This window comes from Oncorhynchus gorbuscha, linkage group LG06 (assembly GCF_021184085.1).
Source record: "Oncorhynchus gorbuscha isolate QuinsamMale2020 ecotype Even-year linkage group LG06, OgorEven_v1.0, whole genome shotgun sequence".
NCBI classification, from domain to species: domain Eukaryota; kingdom Metazoa; phylum Chordata; class Actinopteri; order Salmoniformes; family Salmonidae; genus Oncorhynchus; species Oncorhynchus gorbuscha.
Window position 1 is genome coordinate 107,055,419 of NC_060178.1, and position 10,648 is coordinate 107,066,066.

Consider the following 10,648-nt stretch of genomic DNA (forward strand, 5'->3'; position numbering starts at 1 on the left):
AGGGCTGTCATTTGTGTATGACCAGGCTATGGGTGTTGCGTTACCCTAGCTTCACGGTCTAGGCCTCTCATAGCACCAGTAAACTGGACACATAGCCTAGCATTCCTCTGTTTGACACGCCATTGATATTCTGCTATTTGTTGAATGTGAATGTCGCTTCTGTATAAGAGAGAGAGAGAGGGGCTGGATGCTAGCCTGGTGCCATATCTGTTTGTGCTATCATACCAATGCCTTCCTACTCATTGCCAAGCCAAAGGAAGATTGGCTCGACAAGGACAGCAATGGACTCCTAGATAGGCCGGTTGGATGGCATTCAGTGTTGGAATGAGTGTGTATCCAGCTTGTTTCTGTGGAGACAGATGTAAACTCATGGCCTCATCCCAGACCGGTTGTCAATGACAATATGAGTAAGAAAGGCAGTACAAACAGATCCTGGATCAGGCTATGGGTTAACAGCTTGATGCTTATAAAGCTGCTATGGAGACAGATGTTAGATCCACATGTTCTCAGCACACCAGTGGAGGCTGCTGACAGGAGGACGGTTCATAATAATGGCTGGAACAGAGCAAATGGAATGGCATCAACCACCTGGAATCCATGTGTTTGATGTATTTGATACCATTCCACTGATTCCGCTCCAGTCATTACCACTAGCCTGTTCTCCCCAACTAAGATGCCACCAACCTCCTGTGCAGCACAAAGACCACTGGCTGCCTAGTTGGCTTAATTGCTGTATGAAAATACCTAGATTTGATTTCATTCAAGTTTAATTGCTGGCGCTGGGCGTGCCATATCTCCAGTTAGGCCTGGTGGACCCTGTCAGATGCAAAACATAGGTGTAAGACTGGTTATATAGGTGTAAGACTGGTTATATAGGTGTAAGACTGGTTATATAGGTGTAAGACTGGTTATATAGGTGTAAGACTGGTTATATAGGTGTAAGACTGGTTACATAGGTGTAAGACTGGTTATATAGGTGTAAGACTGGTAACATAGGTGTAAGACTGGTTATAAGAAGACTGGTAACAGGTGTAAGACAGGTTTAAGACAGGTATATAGGTGTAAGACACCTACAACTCAATCATCAAGTTTGCAGATGACACAACAGTAGTAGGCCTGATTATCACAATAACAAGACAGCCTACAGGGAGGAGGTGAGGGCCCTCGGAGTGTGGTGTCAGGAAAACAACCTCTCCCTCAACGTCAACAAAACAAAGGAGCTGATGGTGGACTTCAGGAAACAGCAAAGGGAGCAAGCCTCTATCCACATTGATGTGACCACAGTGGAGAAGGTGGAAAGCTTCAAGTTCCTCGGAGGACACATCACAGACACTGAAATGGTCTACCCACTCAGACAGCGTGGTGAAGAAGGTGCAACAGTGTCTCTTCAACCTTGTCTTGGCCCCTAAAACCCTCACAAACTTTTACAGATGCACAATTGAGAGCATCCTGTCAGGCTGTATCACCGCCTGGTACGGCAACTGCACCGCCCGCAACCGCAGCTCTCTCCAGAGGGTGGTGCAGTCTGCCCAACGCATCACTGGGATCATACTGCCTGCCCTCCAGGACACCTACAGCACCCGATGTCACAGGAAGGCCAAAAAGATAATCAAGGACATCAACCACCCGAGTAACGGCCTGTTGACCCCGCTATCATCGAGAAGTAGAGGTCAGTACAGGTGCATCAAAGCTGGGACCGAGAGACTGAATAACAGCTTCAATCCCAAGGCCATCAGACTGTTCAACAGCCACCACTAGCCGGCTTCCACCCGGTTACTCAACCCTGCAGAGGCTGCTGACATATATACATAGACATGGAATCACTGGCCACTTTAATAATGGAACACTGGCCACTTTAATAATGGAACACTGGCCACTTTAATAATGGAACACTGGCCACTTTAATAATGGAACACTAGTTTATATCTATATACTGTATTCTATTCTACTGTATTTTGTGAGTCAATGCCACTCCAACATTGCTTGTCCTAAGATTTATATATTTCTTAATTACATTCTTTTCATTTAGATTTCTGTTAGATACTACTGTTAGATTTCTGTTAGATACTACTGTTTAGATAATGTTAGATACTACTGCACTGTTAGATACTACTGCACTGTTAGATACTACTACTGCTACTGTTAGATACTACTGTTTAGATACTACTGTTAGATACTACTGCACTGTTAGATACTACTACACTGTTAGATACTACTGCACTGTTAGATACTACTGCACTGTTAGATACTACTGTTAGATACTACTGCACTGTTAGATACTACTGTTAGATACTACTGCACTGTTAGATACTACTGTTAGATACTACTGCACTGTTAGATACTACTGTTTAGATACTACTGCACTGTTAGATACTACTGCACTGTTAGATACTACTGTTACTGTTAGATACTACTGTTAGATACTACTGCACTGTTAGATACTACTGCACTGTTAGATACTACTGTTAGATACACTGTTAGATACTACTGCTACTGTTAGATACTACTGCACTGTTAGATACTACTGTTAGATACTGCACTGTTAGATACTACTGCACTGTTAGATACTACTGTTAGATACTACTGCACTGTTAGATACTACTGCACTGTTAGATACTACTGCACTGTTAGATACTACTGTTAGATACTACTGTTAGATACTACTGTTAGATACTACTGTACTGTTAGATACTACTGTTAGATACTACTGCACTGTTAGATACTACTGCACTGTTAGATACTACTGTTAGATACTACTGTTAGATACTACTGTTAGATACTACTGCACTGTTAGATACTACTGTTAGATACTACTGTTAGATACTACTGTTAGATACTACTGCACTGTTAGATACTACTGTGTTAGATACTACTGCACTGTTAGATACTACTGTTAGATACTACTGCACTGTTAGATACTACTGTTAGATACTACTGTTAGATACTACTGTTAGATACTACTGTTAGATACTACTGTTAGATACTACTGCACTGTTAGATACTACTGTTAGATACTACTGTTAGATACTACTGTTAGATACTACTGTACTGTTAGATACTACTGTTAGATACTACTGTTAGATACTACTGCACTGTTAGATACTACTGTTAGATACTACTGCACTGTTAGATACTGCACTGTTAGATACTACTGTTTAGATACTACTGTTTAGATACTACTGCACTGTTAGATACTACTGCACTTAGATACTACTGCACTGTTAGATACTACTGTTAGATACTACTGCACTGTTAGATACTACTGCACTGTTAGATACTACTGTTAGATACTACTGTTAGATACTACTGTTAGATACTACTGCACTGTTAGATACTACTGTTAGATACTACTGTTAGAGATACTACTGCACTGTTAGATACTACTGTTAGATACTACTGCACTGTTAGATACTACTGTTAGATACTACTGTTAGATACTACTGCACTGTTAGATACTACTGTTAGATACTACTGTTAGATACTACTGCACTGTTAGATACTACTGCACTGTTAGATACTACTGCACTGTTAGATACTACTGTTAGATACTACTGTTAGATACTACTGTTAAATACTACTGTTAGATACTACTGCACTGTTAGACACTACTGCACTGTTAGATACTACTGTTAGATACTACTGCACTGTTAGATACTACTGTTAGATACTACTGTTAGATACTACTGCACTGTTAGATACTACTGCACTGTTAGATACTACTGCACTGTTAGATACTACTGTTAGATACTACTGTGTTAGATACTACTGCTACTGTTAGATACTACTGCACTGTTAGATACTACTGCACTGTTAGACACTACTGCACTGTTAGATACTACTGCACTGTTATACACTACTGTTAGATACTACTGTTAGACACTACTGCACTGTTAGATACTACTGCACTGTTATACACTACTGTTAGATACTACTGTTAGACACTACTGTACTGTTAGATACTACTGTTAGATACTACTGTTAGATACTACTACACTGTTAGATACTACTGCACTGTTAGATACTACTACACTGTTAGATACTACTGCACTGTTAGATACTACTGTTAGATACTACTGTTAGATACTACTGCACTGTTAGATACTACTGTTAGATACTACTGTTAGATACTACTGCACTGTTAGATACTACTGTTAGATACTACTACACTGTTAGATACTACTGTTAGATACTACTGTTAGATACTACTGCACTGTTAGATACTACTACACTGTTAGATACTACTGCACTGTTAGATACTACTGTTAGATACTACTGCACTGTTAGATACTACTACACTGTTAGATACTACTACACTGTTAGATACTACTGTTAGATACTACTGCACTGTTAGATACTACTGTTAGATACTACTACACTGTTAGATACTACTGCACTGTTAGATACTACTGCACTGTTAGATACTACTGTTAGATACTACTACACTGTTAGATACTACTGCACTGTTAGATACTACTGTTAGATACTACTGCACTGTTAGATACTACTGTTAGATACTACTACACTGTTAGATACTACTGCACTGTTAGATACTACTACACTGTTAGATACTACTGCACTGTTAGATACTACTGTTAGATACTACTGCACTGTTAGATACTACTGTTAGATACTACTACACTGTTAGATACTACTGCACTGTTAGATACTACTGTTAGATACTACTGTTAGATACTACTACACTGTTAGATACTACTGTTAGATACTACTGCACTGTTAGATACTACTGTTAGATACTACTGTACTGTTAGATACTACTGTTAGATACTACTACACTGTTAGATACTACTGTTAGATACTACTGCACTGTTAGATACTACTGTTAGATACTACTGCACTGTTAGATACTACTACACTGTTAGATACTACTGTTAGATACTACTGCACTGTTAGATACTACTGTTAGATACTACAGCACTGTTAGATACTACTGCACTGTTAGATACTACTGTTAGATACTACTACACTGTTAGATACTACTGTTAGATACTACTACACTGTTAGATACTACTGCACTGTTAGATACTACTGCTACTGTTAGATACTACTGCACTGTTAGATACTACTACACTGTTAGATACTACTGTTAGATACTACTGCACTGTTAGATACTACTGTTAGACACTACTGCACTGTTAGACTGTTAGACTACTGCACTGTTAGATGACTACTGTTAGATACTACTACACTGTTAGACACTACTACACTGTTAGACACTACTGCACTGTTAGACACTACTGCACTGTTTGATACTACTACACTGTTAGACACTACTGCACTGTTAGATACTACTGCACTGTTAGACACTACTGCACTGTTAGACTACTACACTGTTAGATACTACTGCACTGTTAGATACTACTACTGTTAGATACTAGATACTACTGTTAGATACTACTACACTGTTAGATACTACTGCACTGTTAGATACTACTGTTAGATACTACTGCACTGTTAGATACTACAGCACTGTTAGATACTACTGCACTGTTAGATACTACTGCACTGTTAGATACTACTGCACTGTTAGATACTACTGCACTGTTAGATACTACTGTTAGACACTACTGCACTGTTAAATACTACTGTTAGATACTACTGCACTGTTAGACACTACTGCACTGTTAGACACTACTGCACTGTTATACACTACTGCTGTTACTGTTAGATACTACTGCACTGTTAGACACTACTGCACTGTTAGATACTACTGCACTGTTAGATACACTACTGCACTGTTAGACACTACTGCACTGTTAGATACTACTGCACTGTTAGACACTACTGCACTGTTAGATACTACTGCACTGTTAGACACTACTGCACTGTTAGATACTACTGCACTGTTATACACTACTGTTAGATACTACTGTTAGACACTACTGCACTGTTAGACACTACTGCACTGTTAGATACTACTGCACTGTTAGACACTACTGCACTGTTAGACACTACTGCACTGTTAGATACTACTACACTGTTAGACACTACTGCACTGTTAGACACTACTGCACTGTTAGACACTACTGCACTGTTTGATACTACTACACTGTTAGACACTACTGCACTGTTAGATACTACTACACTGTTAGACACTACTGCACTGTTAGACACTACTGCACTGTTAGACACTACTGCACTGTTTGATACTACCTCACTGTTAGATACTACTGTTAGATACTACTGCACTGTTAGACACTACTGCACTGTTAGATACTACTACACTGTTAGATACTACTGTTAGATACTACTGCACTGTTAGATACTACTGTTAGATACTACTGTTAGATACTACTGCACTGTTAGATACTACTGTTAGATACTACTACACTGTTAGATACTACTGTTACTACTGTTAGATACTACTGTTAGATACTACTGCACTGTTAGATACTACTACACTGTTAGATACTACTGCACTGTTAGATACTACTGTTAGATACTACTGCACTGTTAGATACTACTACACTGTTAGATACTACTACACTGTTAGATACTACTGTTAGATACTACTGCACTGTTAGATACTACTGTTAGATACTACTACACTGTTAGATACTACTGCACTGTTAGATACTACTGCACTGTTAGATACTACTGTTAGATACTACTACACTGTTAGATACTACTGCACTGTTAGATACTACTGTTAGATACTACTGCACTGTTACTGTTAGATACTACTGTGTTAGATACTACTGATACACTGTTAGATACTACTGCACTGTTAGATACTACTGCTACTGTTAGATACTACTGTTAGATACTACTGCACTGTTAGATACTACTGTTAGATACTACTGTTAGATACTACTACTACTGTTAGATACTACTTAGATACTACTGTTACTGTTAGATACTACTGTTAGATACTACTGTTAGATACTACTGTTAGATACTACTGTTAGATACTACTGTTAGATACTACTGCACTGTTAGATACTACTGTTAGATACTACTGCACTGTTAGATACTACTGTTAGATACTACTACACTGTTAGATACTACTGTTAGATACTACTGCACTGTTAGATACTACTGTTAGATACTACTGCACTGTTAGATACTACTACACTGTTAGATACTACTGTTAGATACTACTGCACTGTTAGATACTACTGTTAGATACTACAGCACTGTTAGATACTACTGCACTGTTAGATACTACTGTTAGATACTACTACACTGTTAGATACTACTGTTAGATACTACTACACTGTTAGATACTACTGCACTGTTAGATACTACTGTTAGATACTACTGTTAGATACTACTACACTGTTAGACACTACTGCACTGTTAGACACTACTGCACTGTTAGACACTACTGCACTGTTTGATACTACTACACTGTTAGACACTACTACACTGTTAGACACTACTGCACTGTTAGACACTACTGCACTGTTTGATACTACTACACTGTTAGACACTACTGCACTGTTAGACACTACTGCACTGTTAGACACTACTGCACTGTTTGATACTACTACACTGTTAGACACTACTGCACTGTTAGATACTACTGCACTGTTAGATACTACTGTTAGATACTACTACACTGTTAGATACTACTGCACTGTTAGATACTACTGTTAGATACTACTGCACTGTTAGATACTACTGCACTGTTAGATACTACTACACTGTTAGATACTACTGCACTGTTAGATACTACTGCACTGTTAGATACTACTACACTGTTAGATACTACTGTTAGATACTACTGCACTGTTAGATACTACTACACTGTTAGATACTACTGCACTGTTAGACACTACTGCACTGTTAGACACTACTGCACTGTTATACACTACTGCACTGTTAGATACTACTGCACTGTTAGACACTACTGCACTGTTAGATACTACTGCACTGTTATACACTACTGCACTGTTAGACACTACTGCACTGTTATACACTACTGCACTGTTAGATACTACTGCACTGTTAGATACTACTGCACTGTTAGACACTACTGCACTGTTAGATACTACTGCACTGTTAGACACTACTGCACTGTTAGACACTACTGCACTGTTAGACACTACTGCACTGTTAGATACTACTGCACTGTTAGACACTACTGCACTGTTAGACACTACTGCACTGTTAGATACTACTACACTGTTAGACACTACTGCACTGTTAGACACTACTGCACTGTTAGACACTACTGCACTGTTTGATACTACTACACTGTTAGACACTACTGCACTGTTAGATACTACTACACTGTTAGACACTACTGCACTGTTAGACACTACTGCACTGTTAGACACTACTGCACTGTTTGATACTACCTCACTGTTAGATACTACTGTTAGATACTACTGCACTGTTAGACACTACTGCACTGTTAGATACTACTACACTGTTAGATACTACTGCACTGTTAGACACTACTGCACTGTTAGACACTACTGCACTGTTAGATACTACTGCACTGTTAGATACTACTGCACTGTTAGATACTACTGCACTGTTAGATACTACTACACTGTTAGATACTACTGCACTGTTAGACACTACTGCACTGTTTGATACTACTACACTGTTAGACACTACTGCACTGTTAGATACTACTACACTGTTAGACACTACTGCACTGTTAGACACTACTGCACTGTTAGACACTACTGCACTGTTAGACACTACTGCACTGTTAGACACTACTGTACTGTTAGACACTACTGCACTGTTAGATACTACTGCACTGTTAGACACTACTGCACTGTTTGGTACTACCTCACTGTTAGATACTACTGTTAGATACTACTGCACTGTTAGACACTACTGCACTGTTAGATACTACTACACTGTTAGATACTACTGCACTGTTAGATACTACTGCACTGTTAGATACTACTACACTGTTAGATACTACTGCACTGTTAGATACTACTGCACTGTTAGATACTACTACACTGTTAGACACTACTGCAATGTTAGACACTACTGCAATGTTTAAGCTAGGAATACAAGCATTTTGCTACACCCACAATAACATCTGCTAAATATGTGTATGTGACCAATATAATTTGGTTTGATTTGATTATGCCACAATATAAAGACTCATATATGCTTATAACAAGTTATGAAGCATTATATCGGCAGGCTTTAAGTAAAGTGTTACCAAAAACATATATTTTTTAAATCAAACAAACAATGTTTTGAACATTTCAAATTACAACGAACACTGTAGAGTTGTCATTCACAATGATAACACGTCCGTACACCATCAATATAAGGAACTCCCATAGTTCTCCAACATAACCCCTGCAGTTGTCATTCACAATGATAACACGTCCGTACACCATCAATATAAGGAACTCCCATAGTTCTCCAACATAACCCCTGCAGTTGTCATTCACAATGAGAACACGTCCGTACACCATCAATATTAGGAACTCCCATAGTTCTCCAACATAACTCCTGCAGTTGTCATTCACAATGATAACACGTCCGTACACCATCAATATTAGGAACTCCCATAGTTCTCCAACATAACTCCTGCAGTTGTCATTCCTCCTCTGACAAGGCCTCATATAAACTGCTGTAGGCCTGGGTCTATTGTAAATCTGACCTAGGCAGGGCCATTGTTCCATGACGAATGACATAATAAAATGTGCACTTCATCAAATTGATTTGGATCAGGAGGAGAGGGCTGTTTGGTTTCATGTCTGGTTTATTTAACAGCCTGTCAAAACAGCATAGAGAGGTATGTGTTGGTGGGTACATAAGGATATGAGCTTCAGACTTAGTATACCACATAAAAACAATGAAATGGCAAGGAAAATATGAATATACCTGATCTCCCTTGAGTCCCTTTTTCTCCACCTGAAACAAACAAGAGAAAACAATGACAACTACAATATGACAGTTACAATATCAGTCTAATTGAAGACACATTATACACCATACCAAATAGTTACATCAGAAGAACAAAACAGCATTTGTGGATTGATCAGAATGTGGCAGGTTGTGGTTTTTGTAATCTCGTAACAACTCTTTGAAAAATGCTGCTGTGAATGTGGGTCAGAAGTGATTGAGTCCAAGCAGTGCTATTTGAACCCAGGTTAGGGCCTTTCACAGTCACACTCCAACTGGTGATGTGGGTGGAAGGGAGGGCAGACAGACAGACAGACAGACAGACAGACAGACAGACAGACAGACAGACAGACAGACAGACAGACAGACAGACAGACAGACAGACAGACAGACAGACAGACAGACAGACAGACAGACAGACAGACAGACAGACAGACAGACAGACAGACAGACAGACAGACAGACAGACAGACAGACAGACAGACAGACAGACAGACAGACAGACAGACAGACAGACAGACAGACAGACAGACAATCAAAAGGACAGACAGATGGACAGACGGACAGGAGACAGTCAGACGGATGACAGACAGAGACAGTCAGACAGACAGACAGACAGACGGACAGACAGACAGACAGACGGACAGACAGACAGACGGACAGACGGACAGACGGACAGATGGACAGACGGACAGGAGACAGTCAGACAGACAGACAGACAGACAGGAGACAGTCAGACGGACGGACAGACAGACAGATTTGTCTGTCCTCACAAACTACTGTCCACATTCAGGGCCAC

General features: G+C 39.4%; 1 protein-coding gene across 1 annotated transcript in view; it reads right to left on the reverse strand.

Annotated features, from left to right (window-relative positions):
• The window catches only part of LOC124037343 (collagen alpha-1(XIX) chain-like), a 194,327-nt gene extending 184,486 nt beyond the window's left edge, over positions 1-9,841 (reverse strand). The window contains exon 1 of the mRNA XM_046352055.1: positions 9,829-9,841. The gene's annotated coding sequence lies outside the window, so the exon portion shown is untranslated. The remainder of the gene's footprint in view (positions 1-9,828) is intronic.
• Between the last annotated feature and the right edge of the window lie 807 nt (positions 9,842-10,648).